Here is a 17,581-nt window from a genome sequence, read left to right on the forward strand (position 1 = left end):
TAAAATTCTCCCAAGGAAACACCATGATTGTTTAGAAATTTGTTGAAGATATTGAGCTTAATATTTATAAATAAATAAAAAGTTAGTAGAAAAAAATATTTCTATAAATTCTTCAGGGAAAATAAGCCATAAATGTGAATTAATCTACTATTGAAAACCTAACTACAGTATTAAAACGTTTTATTTTAGCAAACAACAATACATTGTTTGTTTCTTTAATTGTCAATCACTTAATCATTCCATTCTTATCAACTTGAGTTTTTTTTTTTTTTTTTAAAATATTATCAATGATCTCTTGAAATTTAGTTTGTAACTTTTTTTGCTTTTCAAGTTTAGTTTTCTTTGTCATCAATTAAATAGTTATGATATGCAATTACTAAGTAACTACAATATCAAAACCGTTTTATTTTAAATGCATTGTTTGTAACTTTTTTTGCTCTTTAAGTTTAGTTTAGTTCAATTTAAGTGAGAAATTCACTTAATTGCTATATGTTTTATTTTTATTATTATTAATATGTTTTCTTTGTCATCAATTAAATAGTTATGATATCCAATTATTTTTAGATATTAAAGAAAAGTCAAGCGGAAAGTGTTGATAAAGACTCTACTAATAAAAAAGTTAATCAAATCTCATTAGAAGAAGAAGCTCCACAAGACCAAATAAAAATAAGCTCAACCTTCAAACAAAGTGTTATTATGATCCAGGAATGAGGATCCCAATTAATTAGATTTGTTATACTGACAAGCAAAAAGAGGAAGTTCAAAGAACATACTTGTTTAAGGGTCCTTGCCAACCTAAATATCATAATTTTCCTTTCACTTTTTTTGGAGATAAAAAACATAAGTTTATACAAGAGTGGTACAAAGAAGATTCTAATTGAATGAAATATAGTATGACAAAAGATGCAATATTTTGTTTGCATTGTTATATTTTCAAAGATGAAATAATCGATTATGGTAACCAAGCAGGTGGTGAAACATTTGTGAGCAAGAGGTTTAACAACTGAAAAGATAAAACAAAAGTAAAAAAACTTGTGTGTTGATTTGGTGTTGGAGATCATTTTAGTACTCGTAATTGGTGTCATGCCAAGTGTGTTGATTTGATGAACCAAAAGTAACACATCGATGTAAATCTTGCTTGTGTTAAGGAAAAAGTCAATTTGGACAATCGAATTCGCATGAATGCATTAATTGATTGGATCAGATTTCTTTTTACAACAAGGATTGACATTTCCTGGTTATGACGACGTTAAGAAAGTTGTACTTGGAAATGCTCCAGAAAATCATAAAATGACATCCCTAAAGATTCATAGAGAATTAAATAATGTTTGTGCTCATTTGATGACCATGAAAATTATTGAAGAAATTAAGAAAGATAAACAACTGTTCTCATTACTAGTTGATGAATGTCATGATGTGGCAGTGAAAGAACAAATCACTATTGTTTTATCGGTATGCGAACAAAGCATGTTGTATTATTGAACGTTTTATGAGGATTGTGCATGTTAAGAATACTTTTGCACACTATTTGGAAATTGCAATAAATGCTTTTTTCTTTTTTGTAAAACATGGATTTAGTTTAACAAGTTTAAGAGGGCAAGGTACGATGGAGCAAATAATATGAGGGTTTAGCTCAATGGCTTGAAAAGTTTGATATTGAGAGAAAATAAATTAACTTTCTACATTCATTGTTTTTCTCATCAACTCCAACTAGGGTTGGATACGAGCCGAGCCAAGCTTGAATAGGGCCCAGCTCATTTTTGGCTCGTTTTCAGTGAGCTCCAGCTCGTTTTCGGCTTGTTTTTAGTGAGCCCAAGGTCGGGCTCAGGCTTGCCAAGCTCGCTAAACACATGTTCGTGTTTGGCTCGTTTCATAATTTTAGTGTTCAGGCTCGACTCGCACTTAGCTCAGGTTCGTATGTTCTGGCTCGGGTTTGCTTTGTGCTTGTATTTCAAAGAACAAACGATGTCGTTTGTTCTAAGTTAAATTTTTTTATTTGAGTACTCGACTCACTTAACCAGTATTCATATTCGGGCTCGTATTAGTTTTTTGCTTAAAATTCAGGCTCGTGTTCGGGCTCGTTCAAGGCAAGCTCAGGCTCATTCGAGCGAAGCTCGTTTCGAGCCCGAACAAGCTCGCTTCAAATCTACCCCTAACCCCAACTAGCACTGATCAAAGTTATGAGTAACTATTCAGCATTAAGTGAATTTTTTCAATCTCTGTTAATGTTATCAAACACCATAATGGCATCTTGTAAGTGCAGAGATCTTCTATGAGATAAATAATATTAATATGTGATATCTGTGATTTCTAATGGTGATCTTCAAACGGGATGAGGTTTGAATCAAGAATGCACTATTAAATGACCAGGAGATACACGTTTGGGTTCACACGTAAGGACAATTCATAGTATTATAAACTTATTTTCTTCTATTGTTGATGTGCTTAAGTTGATTGAAATTGAAGGCGATGACTAGCAAAATAAAAGTCAAGTAAGACGTTTATTATGAATTATAGAGAATTTTGAATTTGTCTTTTTGTTATTTTTGAAGGAAAAAGTATTGGAATCTCAAATGAACAATTATAAACATTACAAAGAAAATATCAAGATCTTCTTAATACTATAGAGTTTATACAAATTTCAAGGGGTCAATTACATAAAACGAAAAATGAAGATACTTGTTTCGACATCTTGCTAAAAAAAGCTTCTGATCTATGCAAAGACAATGACATAACAATCCCTGAAAATATAGAAGATAACTTTGGGAGGACAAAACAGGGGATTACGTTAGTTACGAATAAACATCATTATAAGGTAGAGCTGATGTATATAGTTTTAGATAATATTCAGGAACCCAATAATCGTTTTGTTGAAGTAAATATAAGGTTGTTTCAGTGTACGACATCTCTTGATCCAAGTAACTCTTTTCCTATATTTAACAAAGACAAATTACTTGAATTTGCAATGTTCTATCTTGCCGATTTTCCTCGACATGATATTTAGTTACTTGATAATCAACATGAAAACTATTATGAGGATGTTAGCACTAATGCCAATTTCACTCATATCAATTGGATTGCTAACTTTGCTAAAAAAATGGTTGAGTTTAAGAAGAATGTTGTCTCCAATAAAGTTTTCTTACTTATAAAATTAGCAATGGTTTTTTTTGTGGTTACTACAACAGTTGAAAAAGTGCTCTCTACAATGAATCTTGTTAAGAATAATTTGCATAATCAAATAAGCATCGAGTAGATGAGCAATTGCTTAGTGGTATACATTGAAAAAAAAGTTTTTACTACAGTTAACAATGAAGATATTATTGAATGCTTTCAAAATATAGCGAAGCGAAAAATCATGTTAAAGTCATGATCTTCAGATATATCATTCGAACTTGCTTTCATCTTTAAATAATTGATATTCAAATCTTTAAGTTTATTATTCTAACTTGATTTTTTGATAAGTACGCAGCTAGATGCGTGGACCTTTAATCTGGATGATTGAGTTTTGATTTTGACAATTGGATTTGAAATTTTAAAGCTTGTAGATTGACAATTCATCTAATTTTAATCCAAACTTTTGTAAACCTTTATGTTTTTTACTTTTGTTGGAATTGAGATTAAATTCTAAATTTTTGTAAAATATTTTTCTCCAATTATGACTAATGTAAATAATATTAATCATATTAAATTTAAATGGATTATTAGATTCCATGGTTTTTTTTCTCTCTTTACATTGAGAAGTTTTTCCATATAAAAAAATTACTTGTGTTATTATACTTTTAATATTATTTTAATTGTTTGATGTTTGGCGGTTTTATTTTAAGTTTTCACTAATTAATTGATAAATAATTGTAAAGTTGTGAAGACGTCCCTTAAACAAAAATCATGGGTTCGCCACTAGTTGTATCATCAACAATAAATAACAATCATCAACTCAAACTATTATCTATGCTAAAACTAGGCTTTAAATGTCAAAATAAAACATATTTGATTACACACAATATGGAAAAGATATAACAAAAGGTCATACGATACCTAAAAACTCTACACTTCATATTTTAACTTTAAAAGAATTGATTCATGAGCCATCTCAATCTACATATAACCAAATGCAAGACATATAAATTCTTTTTCCTCATGAATACAATTACAACTCTCGTTGACCAGTTAATAGGAAAAAAATAAATGACAAACTAATAGAAAACCAAGGAAAAAGAGTGGTAGGATGAAAAATATTCAAAATGTTGAAGAAATTATCTAAAGGAAGGTGGATGACATGGCACATAATGTGGACATGCATGATGACATGACACATAACGTGGTAATTTATTTAGTGACATGGCATGATGGTATGGACGTGCATGATGATGTCGGAGCCATATGGGAAGCCTTATGCATGTAAAATAAAGATTCTTAATCCAATTTACTTAACTAAATCTTTTATTAATTTTAGTTTTCCTAATATTTTAAGTATCATATTTTAATTTAAGAAATAAAAAACTTTTAGGAATTATTGTTGAAAAAGTGCTCTCTACAATGAATCTTGTTAAGAATAATTTGCATAATCAAATAAGCATCGAGTAGATGAGCAATTGCTTAGTGGTATACATTGAAAAAAAAGTTTTTACTATAGTTAACAATGAAGATATTATTGAATGCTTTCAAAATATAGCGAAGCGAAAAATCATGTTAAAGTCATGATCTTCAGATATATCATTCGAACTTGCTTTCATCTTTAAATAATTGATATTCAAATCTTTAAGTTTATTATTCTAACTTGATTCTTTGATAAATACACAGCTAGATGCGTGGATTGTCAATCTGGATGATTGAGTTTTGATTTTGACAATTGGATTTGAAATTTTAAAGCTTGTAGATTGACAATTCATCTAATTTTAATCCAAACTTTTGTAAACCTTTATGTTTTTTACTTTTGTTGGAATTGAGATTAAATTCTAAATTTTTGTAAAATATTTCTCTCCAATTATGACTAATGTAAACAATATTAATCATATTAAATTTAAATGGATTATTAGATTCCATGGTTTTTTTTCTCTCTTTACATTGAGAAGTTTTTCCATATAAAAAAATTACTTGTGTTATTATACTTTTAATATTATTTTAATTGTTTGATGTTTGGCGGTTTTATTTTAAGTTTTCACTAGTTAATTGATAAATAATTGTAAAGTTGTGAAGACGTCTCTTAAACAAAAATCATGGGTTCGCCACTAGTTATATCATCAACAATAAATAACGATCATCAACTCAAACTATTATCTATGCTAAAACTAGGCTTTAAATGTCAAAATAAAACATATTTGATTACACACAATATGGAAAAGATATAAAAAAAGGTCATATGATACCTAAAAACTCTACACTTCATATTTTAACTTTAAAAGAATTGATTCATGAGCCATCTCAATCTTCATATAACCAAATGCAAGACATATAAATTCTTTTTCCTCATGAATACAATTACAACTCTCGTTGACCAGTTAATAGGAAAAAAATAAATGACAAACTAATAGAAAACCAAGGAAAAAGAGTGGTAGGATGAAAAATATTCAAAATGTTGAAGAAATTATCTAAAGGAAGGTGGATGACATGGCACATAATGTGGACATGCATGATGACATGACACATAACGTGGTAATTTATTTAGTGACATGGCATGATGGTATGGGCGTGCATGATGATGTTGGAGCCATATGGGAAGCCTTATGCACGTAAAATAAAGATTCTTAATCCAATTTACTTAACTAAATCTTTTATTAATTTTAGTTTTCCTAACATTTTAAGTATCATATTTTAATTTAAGAAATAAAAAACTTTTAGGAATTATTGTTGAAAAAGTGTTCTCTACTGTGAATCTTGTTAAGAATAATTTGCATAATCAAATAAGCACTGAGTAGATGAGCAATTGCTTAGTGGTATACATTGAAAAAAAAGTTTTTACTACAGTTAACAATGAAGATATTATTGAATGCTTTCAAAATATAGCGAAGCAAAAAATCATGTTAAAGTCATGATCTTTAGATATATCATTCGAACTTGCTTTCATCTTTAAATAATTGATATTCAAATCTTTAAGTTTATTATTCTAACTTGATTCTTTGATAAGTACACAGCTAGATGCGTGGAACTTTAATCTAGATGATTGAGTTTTGATTTTGACAGTTGGATTTTAAATTTTAAAGCTTGTTGATTGACGGATTCTTCTAATTTTAATCCAAACTTTTGTAAACCTTTATGTATTTTACTTTTGTTGGAATTGTGATTAAATTCTAAATTTTTGTAAAATATTTTTCTCTAATTATGACTAATGTAAACAATATTAATTATTTTAAATTTAAATGGATTATTAGATTTCGTGGTTTTTTTCTCTCTTTACATTGAGAGGTTTTTCCATATAAAAAAAATTAGATGTGTTATCATACTTTTAATATTATTTCAATTGTTTGATGTTTGGTGGTTTTCTTTTAAGTTTTCACTAGTTAATTGATAAATAATTGTAAAGTTGTGAAGACTTCCTTTAAACAAAAATCATGGGTTCGCCACTAGTTGTATCATCAACAATAACTAACGATCATCAACTCAAACTATTATCTAGGGTAAAACTAGGCTTTAAATGTCAAAATAAAACATATTTGATTACACACAATATGGAAAAGATATAACAAAAGGCCATACGATACCTAAAAACTCTACACTTCATATTTCAACTTTAATAGAATTGATTCATGAGTCATCTCAATCTACATATAACCAAATGCAAGACATATAAATTCTTTTTCCTCATGAATACAATTACAACTCTCATTGAACAGTTAATAGGAAAAAAATAAATGACAAACTAATAGAAAACCAAGGAAAAAGAGTGGTAGGATGAAAAATATTCAAAATGTTGAAGAAATTATCTAAAGGAAGGTGGATGACATGGCACATAATGTGGACATGCATGATGACATGACACATAACGTGGTAATTTATTTAGTGACATGGCATGATGGTATGGACGTGCATGATGATGTCGGAGCCATATGGGAAGCCTTATGCATGTAAAATAAAGATTCTTAATCCAATTTACTTAACTAAATCTTTTATTAATTTTAGTTTTCCTAATATTTTAAGTATCATATTTTAATTTAAGAAATAAAAAACTTTTAGGAATTATTGTTGAAAAAGTGTTCTCTACAGTGATTCTTGTTAAGAATAATTTGCATAATCAAATAAGCACCGAGTAGATGAGCAATTGCTTAGTGGTATACATTGAAAAAAAGTTTTTACTATAGTTAACAATGAAGATATTATTGAATGCTTTCAAAATATAGCGAAGCGAAAAATCATGTTAAAGTCATGATCTTCAGATATATCATTCGAACTTGCTTTCATCTTTAAATAATTGATATTCAAATCTTTAAGTTTATTATTCTAACTTGATTCTTTGATAAGTACACAGCTAGATGCGTGGAACTTTAATATAGATGATTAAGTTTTGATTTTGACAGTTGGATTTTAAATTTTAAAGCTTGTTGATTGACGGATTCTTCTAATTTTAATCCAAACTTTTGTAAACCTTTATGTATTTTACTTTTGTTGGAATTGTGATTAAATTCTAAATTTTTGTAAAATATTTTTCTCCAATTATGACTAATGTAAACAATATTAATTATTTTAAATTTAAATGGATTATTAGATTTCGTGGTTTTTTTCTCTCTTTACATTGAGAGGTTTTTCCATATAAAAAAAATTAGATGTGTTATCATACTTTTAATATTATTTCAATTGTTTGATGTTTGGTGGTTTTCTTTTAAGTTTTCACTAGTTAATTGATAAATAATTGTAAAGTTGTGAAGATTTCCTTTAAACAAAAATCACGGGAGAACCGTCTAACCCTGCCCCGTCAGTTGGTTCAGGATTTGGGCTAGCAGAAATAAGAGATATAGTCCGTCAGGTGTTGACTGAGAGTCAAGATAGACCCACACCTAAAAATATAGCCAGAGATGCCATCTGAGATGAGATTAGAAGTGAGATTCGTGAGGAAGTCATAGAAGAAATCAGAAATGAAATGAGGAATGAAGGGAGAGGAGAAATTAGAGCTCAAAGGCGACTTGAGCCCATTTATTCCTTACCTAATCAGCATACCCCTCCTGAATTTAAAGGTACTAAAGATCCTTTAGTGGTTGATGAATGGATCAAGCAAGTGGAAAGTACTATGGATTTATTTTCTATGACTGATAGAGAAAAGTTCGGTATGCCAGTTTCTTGATGAGGGGAGAGGCCCGCGTATGGTGGGACCTAGTTAAAGAAACCAGAAATGTGGATCTGATGACCTGGGAAGACTTTAGAAAGGTATTTGAGGCCCAATACAGAACAGCTGATGTGGTAGCAGTCAAAGTTCAAGAGTTCATTTCTTTATAGCAGGGAGAGGGTTCAGTAAAGGATTACTCTACCCGTTTTGATGTCTTAGCCAGTTTTGCTCCAGGTATGGTGAGTACTCTTAGCCTCCGGTTGGACAGATTTCTTCAAGGTCTTAAACCGGAGATAGCCTTGCATGTGCTAGCTGGACCACAACCTCCTCAAACTTATGAAGAGGCATTGGAGAGAGCATTGAGATTGGAGGTATATGTTAATAAGCTACCCAGGAATACACCTTCCATGTCAACACCTCTATCATTGACAGTACCCCAAACAGTGATGCCAAGTCAGTCAGCTTTACTTGCTTCATTGACTATTTCTGCACCAGTTACAACATCAGGGGGTAGTTCAATTGGCTCTAGTTTCAGAAACAATAGGGGAAAAAGAAAATTCCAGTCAAAAGCAAGTAGAAAAGGCTAGAAGAGTGACAAGAAGCCTAGAAAAGAAAATATTCCCCAATGTCAGATTTGTGGGAGACGTCATAGTGGGGAATGTTGGTACCAGCAGAAACAGGTGATTTGTTATAGATGCCGACAACCAGGGCATATAGCAAAAGATTGCCAAAGTACCGAAGTGCCAGTTTAGATACAACCACCACAAAGCCTAATTCCACCAGTGCAACCAGGGAGAGGTACTAATGCACGGGTTTATACAGTTACCCATAGTCAGGCGGAGGCTAGTCCATCTGCAGTTACTGGTCAGCTCTTTTTCCACTCTATTTCCTTATATGCATTGATTGATTCAGGAGCTACACACTTCTTTATTGCACCAGGGGTTATTGAAAGGGTAGGTTTAGTGCCTGTTAGATCTACCCATTCCATTAGAATTGAGATGCCAGATGGGGGGAGTGTGATTACAGATAAAATACTAAAAGACCAGAAGGTAGTGATACATGGGAGAGAGTTAAAGGTGGACTTGATTGTCTTTGATATGCCCGATTTTGATGTTATTTTAGGCATGGATTTCTTAGAAAGATATGGAGTTGAGATTGACTGTAGAAAGAAAAAGGCTCGATTCCAACTTGATAATGGGGATTACTTTACTTTTAGAGAGGGTCATCAGCCTAGTATGATAATCAGTAATGTAAAAGCACAAAAATTATTAAAAAAGGGGTGTACGGGATATTTAGCTCATGTGGTACATGAGCATGATGTTCAAAGATTGGGTGTTCAGGATGTCTCAATAGTACAAGATTTCCCAGATGTCTTTCCTGATGAGCTACCAGATTTACCTCCAGAGAGAGAGTTGGAGTTTAGTATCGAGTTAGAACCTGACTCAGTCCCAATCTCAAAAGCCCCTTACCGAATGGCTCCAATTGAATTACAACAATTAAAGAAACAGTTGCAAGAACTTTTAGATAAGGGTTTTATTAGACCTAGCCATTCTCCTTGGGGAGCACCCATACTATTTGTCAAAAAGAAAGATGGGTCGCTCCGTATGTGCATAGATTACAGAGAGTTGAATAAATTAACAGTGAAGAATAAATACCCGTTGCCTCGAATTGATGATTTATTTGATCAATTGAAAAGAGCTTCTGTGTTCTCCAAAATTGACTTGAGGTCGGGTTATCACCAGGTGAGGATTGCAGAGCAGGATATTCCAAAGACAGCTTTTCGGACTCGCTACGGGCACTACGAGTTTGTGGTAATGCCCTTTGGATTGACTAATGCTCCAGCAATCTTTATGGATTTAATGAATCGAGTATTTCATGATTGCCTTGACAAATTTCTGGTGGTATTTATTGATGATATCTTGATATACTCTAGATCAGAAGAAGAACATGTCGAACACTTGAGATTTGTGCTACAAAGATTGAGAGAAAAGAAATTGTATGCCAAATTCTCTAAGTGTGAATTCTGGTTGGATCGAATAGTATTTTTGGGACATGTGGTTACTAAGGAAGGTATAGCTATGGACCCCAGTAAAGTAGAAACAATACTTGAATGGGTGAGGCCAAAGACTGTGAAAGAGATTAAAAGCTTTTTAGGGCTAGCCGGCTATTACAGAAGATTTGTTCAAGGTTTTGCCCGGTTAGCCAAGCCACTTACAGCTCTTACAAGACAAGGAACTCCTTTTCTATGGACTGAAGCTTGTGAGAAGAGTTTCCAAGAGCTAAAAAGGCGGTTGACTACAGCTCCTATTTTAGTATTACCAGAGGAAGGTGTAAATTATGATATTTATTGTGATGCCTCGCACAATGGCTTGGGAGCCGTGCTGATGCAAAAGGGTAAGGTGATAGCGTATGCCTCTCGACAATTAAAAGATTATGAAACAGTTACCCTACCCATGATTTAGAGTTAGCAGCAGTGATTTTTGCTTTAAAAATTTGGAGGCATTATTTATATAGAGTTAAATGTAATATCTACACCGACCATAAAAGTCTAAAATATTTCTTCACTTAGAAAGACTTGAATATAAGACAAAGGAGATGGTTGGAGCTAGTCAAAGATTATGAATGTGATATTAAATATCAGCCGGGTAAAGCAAATGTGGTAGCTGATGCCTTGAGTAGAAAGATTGCTATAGCCCACCTCACCATTCAGATAGAGTTACAAAAAGAGTTTCAGAGGGAACAGATTGAGGTGATAAGAAGTCAAGTGGCCAGATTGGAAATTCAATCTAATCTCTTCAATGAAATAAAAGAGAAGCAAGTAGAAGATTTGTGGTGCCAGAAAATAAGTCAACAGATATGTGAAGGGAAAGTAACTAAGTTTCAAATGATAGATGGAGTGCTCAAGTTCAGAAACAGGGTATGTATTTCCCAAGATCTGGAATTGAGAAAGAAAATCTTGAGTGAAGCACATGATACACTTTACACTGCCCACCCTGGGGGAGTAAAGATGTACCAGGATTTAAAGAAAATTTATTGGTGGATAGGTATGAAGAAAGATATTGGTGACTATGTAGCTAAGTGCTTGGTATGTCAACAAGTCAAGGCCGAGCATCAGAGACCTTCAGGTTTGTTTCATCCACTTAGTATTCCTGAATGAAAATGGGAAGATATTTCAATGGATTTCATCATTGGCTTACCTCGAGTACAAAAAGGCTATAATGCATTATGGGTGATTGTAGATAGATTGACTAAATCGGCCCATTTTATTCCAGTGAAAGATAGTTTTACTTCAGATCAATTGGCCCAGATTTATATACGGGAGATTGTGAGATTACATGGCGTACCCAAAACTATTGTGTCAGATAGAGACCCCAAATTTGTTTCAGCTTTTTGGGGTAGTTTACAAAGAGCATTGGGTACGAGGCTGACATTTAGCACAACATATCATCCTCAAACAGATGGCCAAACAGAGAGGGTGAATCAAATACTAGAGGATATGTTGAGGGCCTGTTGTTTAGATTACAAAATGACTTGGCATGAAATGGTTCCATTGATAGAATTTGCATATAATAATAGTTACCAGTCCACTATTAAAATGGCACCATATGAGGCTCTTTATGGAAGAAAGTGTAGATCCCCATTACATTGGGATGATATAGGAGAACGAGATGATTTGAGTCAAGTTCTTGGGCCTGAGTTAACCCAAAGGATGGTGGAAGATATAAAGATTATCAAGACTAGATTGAAGCAAGCTCAGGACAGACAAAAGAGCTATGCAGATTTGAAAAGGAAAGAAGTAGAGTTTCAACTGGGTGATAAAGTTTTTGTAAAAGTAGCCCCTTACAAGCACGTGATGAGATTTGGAAGAAAAGGGAAACTTGCTGTAAGATTTATTGGCCCATTTGAAATTTTAGAAATAGTGGGCAAGGTGGCTTATAGACTTGCACTTCCACCTAGTATGGATCGAGTTCATAATGTATTTCATATTTCTTTATTGAGAAAGTACATTAGCGATCCTTTACATGTCTTGAAATCAGATAATGTGGAATTAAAAGAAGATTTAGCTTATGAGGAGCAACCGGTGCAGATACTAGACAGAAAAATAAAAAAGCTCTGAAATAAAACAATTCCATTAGTGAAAGTATTATGGAGGAATCATAAGGTGGAAGAAGCCACATGGGAGGTTGAGCAACAAATGAGAGAGAGATTTCCCAACTTATTTGTTTAAATTTCGAGGACGAAATTCTTTTAAGGGGGGAAGAAATGTAACATCCGAATTCAGGTGTGTCAGTAAACTCCACTTCCAAAATTACCCCTAGAGTTGATTTTATAACTTGTTGTGTAAAGAAATTGCAAAAGAATTATAGAAAACTGCTAAATGAGCAATATTTTTCAAAGAGGGTAAAATGGTCATTTTATAAAGATTCAAGGGACAAAGTGGGAATTAAAATTGAAGGGCACACTTGAAATTATATGGTGGTGCTAAGGGTTTTTGGTAATTGGTTAAGGATAAAATAGTAATTTATGGAAAAGGTTAAGGGCAAAATGGTCCAAAAGGCTTATAAATTATATAATCTATTCATCTTCTCCATTTTTAGCCGAGAACTCCATGAAATTAAGCTAAAGCTTTCCCTTAACCAAAAATTCGTCTAAAAACCTAGCTAAACCACCTAATTTCTAGAGGCCCCAGTTATAAAAAGTGTAAATCTGTCAATTCTGGTCAGTTCTAAGGTAAGAAATTTAATTTTTAAGATATGTGAAATTTGGGAGTTTGATGAATGATTATATTTTTGGTTGATTAAGGTTGCCAAGAAGAAGAAAAGAAGGTGAATAAGCTTAAATCACCTATTTGGCAAAGAAAAGGTAAGAATTTCATACTTTACATACTTGAAGTAAATTTGAGTTAGGTTATTTAAATAACCTTTACTTATATCAGTATGTGAGGTATCAGAATTAAGGTGATTTATGCTTAAAAGGATAAAGAAATTCATTAGGATTCATGATGTAATTTTTGGCCATAAGGGTAAAAAGGTAATTTTGGCCATAAGGGCAAAAATGTCATTTTATGTGATATAGGTTAATTTTGCTTAATTATGTGCATAATATGTGTAATAACCCTTATATTAAGCCTACATTGTATATTTTGAAATTAATTCAATGCATGAGATATATATAAATGCATGAGGAAATAATACGATATTTGATAAAGAGTGAAAAGAATAAGGGAAAATAACAAATGCTCATATTTCATATTATGGTTATATATGTATACATGAGGAATCATAGCATAAACATGATTTAGAAAAAATAAAGAAAGAGGAAAAATATTTTCTAAGTCATACATGCTTTCAGAAAATGGAAAATAAGTACTTTTGGTTTTATAATGACTCATATGATACAGGAAAGCAGAAAACATACTTACAATCCTTACACGCGAGCTGTACTGTGTGGGCAGCAAAGAAAATAATCGGTTGTACTATGTGGACAACCAGCTGTACTGTGTGGACAGCAAAGAAAAATATCAACTGTACTGTGTGGACAGCAAAAGAAAAAATATCAGTTGTACTGTGTGGACAGCAAAGAAAAAAAAATCAGCTGTACTGTGTGGACAGCAAAAGAAAAATATCAGCTGTACTGTGTGGACAGCAAAAAAAAATATTAGTTGTACTGTGTGGACAGCAAAGAAAAAAAAATATGCGTGTAAGAGAGAATTATACTTTGTATGGTGACTACAAGTACTATCATATGTAGTCTAGATTGATCAATGAGAAAGAGAGAGAAACAAATTAATAAATATTTTATGAAAGTCATTTGTATTAGAATTATGCATACAAGCCTGTGTGGCTGATAAAGAGTTGAGAAAGATGTACGATCAGAAAATAGAAATGTCATGACACTCATACATGCATAAATCATAATGAGTGAATCATATCTGTATAATGAGGAAAGGAATAAATGTGTGAAAGAAAAGAATGATGATACGTGTTAAATGCGTGTTCTGTGTCAATTATTTTGTTGTAAATAGTTCAGACACGTTGAGTATGAAAGGGATTAATACTGGTATAAAATACTTTAAGTGTTTAGTATGATTTTCTTACTAAGCCATAGTCGCTCACTTCGTTTAATTTAATATTTTACAGGTAAAGAAATGCAGCAAAGGTTCCCGGGGAGCACTAATGAGACATAAGGCTAAGAGAGGAAGACACTATAATTTTGTTGACTTAAATGTTATAATGTATATGTAATATATATATATATATATATATATATATGACTAGTTTTGAAAATTGGTTATAAAGTTTCTGTGGGTGATAATTTTTATAATTGTTATTATTATGTATTTATTTTACTAATTGTGGTTAAGTTGATAAAAATCCAATCAATTGGTAGGACTGGTTTGTGTGAATTACAAATTAGGAGTGTTACAAGGCATAATGAAAAAGAGAAAAATATTCCCCGGACCCTCTAAAATAGGGGAACTCATGCCGTTTTTCTGTAACACACCTATTATTTAGGAGAGGTTACAAAAATAAATGACAAACTAATAGAAAACCAAGGAAAAAGAGTGGTAGGATGAAAAATATTCAAAATGTTGAAGAAATTATCTAAAGGAAGGTGCATGACATGACACATAATGTGGACATGCATGATGACATGACACATTACGTGGTCACTTATTTGGTGACATGGCACGATGGTATGGGCGTGCATGATGATGTCGGAGCCATATAGGAAGCCTTATGCATGTAAAACAAAGATTCTTAATCCAATTTACTTAACTAAAGCTTTTATTAATTTTAGTTTTCCTAATATTTTAAGTATCATATTTTAATTTAAGAAATAAAAAACTTTTAGGAATTATTGTTGAAAAAGTGTTCTCTACAGTGAATCTTGTTAAGAATAATTTGCATAATCAAATAAGCACCGAGTAGATGAGCAATTGCTTAGTGGTATACATTGAAAAAAAAGTTTTTACTACAGTTAACAATGAAGATATTATTGAATGCTTTCAGAATATAGCGAAGCGAAAAATCATGTTAAAGTCATGATCTTCAGATATATCATTCGAACTTGCTTTCATCTTTAAATAATTGATATTTAAATCTTTAAATTTATTATTCTAACTTGATTCTTTGATAAGTACACAGCTAGATGCGTGGACCTTTAATCTGGATGATTAAGTTTTGATTTTGACAATTGGATTTGAAATTTTAAAGCTTGTAGATTGACAATTCTTCTAATTTTAATCCAAACTTTTGTAAACCTTTATGTATTTTACTTTTGTTGGAATTGTGATTAAATTCTAAATTTTTGTAAAATATTTCTCTCCAATTATGACTAATGTAAACAATATTAATCATATTAAATTTAAATGGATTATTAGATTCCATGGTTTTTTTCTCTCTTTACATTGAGAAGTTTTTCCATATAAAAAAATTACTTGTGTTATTATACTTTTAATATTATTTTAATTGTTTGATGTTTGGCGGTTTTATTTTAAGTTTTCACTAGTTAATTGATAAATAATTGTAAAGTTGTGAAGATGTCCCTTAAACAAAAATCATGGGTTCGCCACTAGTTGTATCATCAACAATAAATAACGATCATCAACTCAAACTATTATCTATGCTAAAACTAGGCTTTAAATGTCAAAATAAAACATATTTGATTACACACAATATGGAAAAGATATAACAAAAGGCCATACGATACCTAAAAACTCTACACTTCATATTTTAATTTTAAAAGAATTGATTCATGAGCCATCTCAATCTATATATAACCAAAAACAAGACATATAAATTCTTTTTCATCATGAATACAATTACAACTCTCGTTGAACAGTTAATAGGAAAGAAATAAATGACAAACTAATAGAAAACCAAGGAAAAAGAGTGGTAGGATGAAAAATATTCAAAATGTTGAAGAAATTATCTAAAGGAAGGTGGATGACATGGCACATAACGTGGTCACTTAGTGGTGACATGGCATGATGATATGGGCGTGCATGATGATGTCGGAGCCATATAGGAAGCCTCATGCATGTAAAATAAAGATTCTTAATCCAATTTACTTAACTAAATCTTTTATTAATTTTAGTTTTCCTAATATTTTAAGTATCATATTTTAATTTAAGAAATAAAAAACTTTTAGGAATTATTGTTTAAGAAAGTTCAATTTTTATTAGGAATCTATTAATATTATTTCCTAAAAGTCTTAGTTTTCTAAAATTTGGAATTAATTAATATTCCTAACTTTAGTTAAATTAATATCCTAATTTAATAAGATTCTATTCTAATAGAGTTAGAATTTCTATTTAAATTAGGAGAGTCATTAGCCTATATAAAGGGTTAATGTAATTGTAATTCAACAATTAAGCAATTTATCAAGTTATCAATAAAAATTTTTATTTGAATTTTCTTAAAAATTCCTTTGCAAAGCTTGCAAGAATTCTTGTTATCCTTTTGCATTTGCTGAATGATATCAATCCTATGCATCTTTGTGAATGATATCACATCCCATCAATGTTTGTCCTACGTTAGGTGGTATCAAAGCCTTGTCTTGAGATTATTGGGCATGGAGAAAATTCATATTAGCACCCTAGTTTGGAGCAACAAATCACATTGTTAGTTAGAGCTATTGAGGGACTAAAAAGACCAATCAATAAGATACAAACCAAAGAATTCTTGTTATCCTTTTGCATTTGTTGAATGATATCAACCCTAAACATCTTTGTAAACGATATCACATCCTATCAACGTTTGTCTTGCGTCAGGTGGTATTAAAGCCTTGTCTTGAGATGGTTGGGCATGGAGAAAATACAGATTGGCGTGCTAGTTTGGAGCAACAAATAACATCATTAGTTAGAGCTATGGAGGGACTAACTACACAGGTCGATGAGATACAAGCCAACCAATCTACATCACACCTTACACAAACAACTCTTAATCTACAAAGGACGACTCCAATTCTTCCTAGATGAATGCAACCAAGAAGAGAATAAGTTTCTACACAACCCAAGCAAGGAGTTGATAAAGAACCTAAAAGTGATTATATCTCAAAGCAACAAATAAGCAAAAAGAGAGCCTATCAAAACCATGAAGCTTACAAAAGCAAGGCTGATCTTCCTAGTTTCAATGGTGTAATGGATATTAAGCAATTTCTTTATTGGTTGTATGAAATGGATCGATTTTTTATATTATATAGATCGAGTCAATACAAAAAGTAAGTTTGGTAGCTTATAAATTAAAGGGAGAAGCTAGTGCATGATGTCAAAGGCATTAAGAACAATTAAAGATGGAGGACAACCAATTGTAAAGGATTGGG

The sequence above is a fragment of the Mangifera indica genome, chromosome 9, assembly GCF_011075055.1.
Source record: "Mangifera indica cultivar Alphonso chromosome 9, CATAS_Mindica_2.1, whole genome shotgun sequence".
NCBI classification, from domain to species: Eukaryota; Viridiplantae; Streptophyta; class Magnoliopsida; order Sapindales; family Anacardiaceae; genus Mangifera; species Mangifera indica.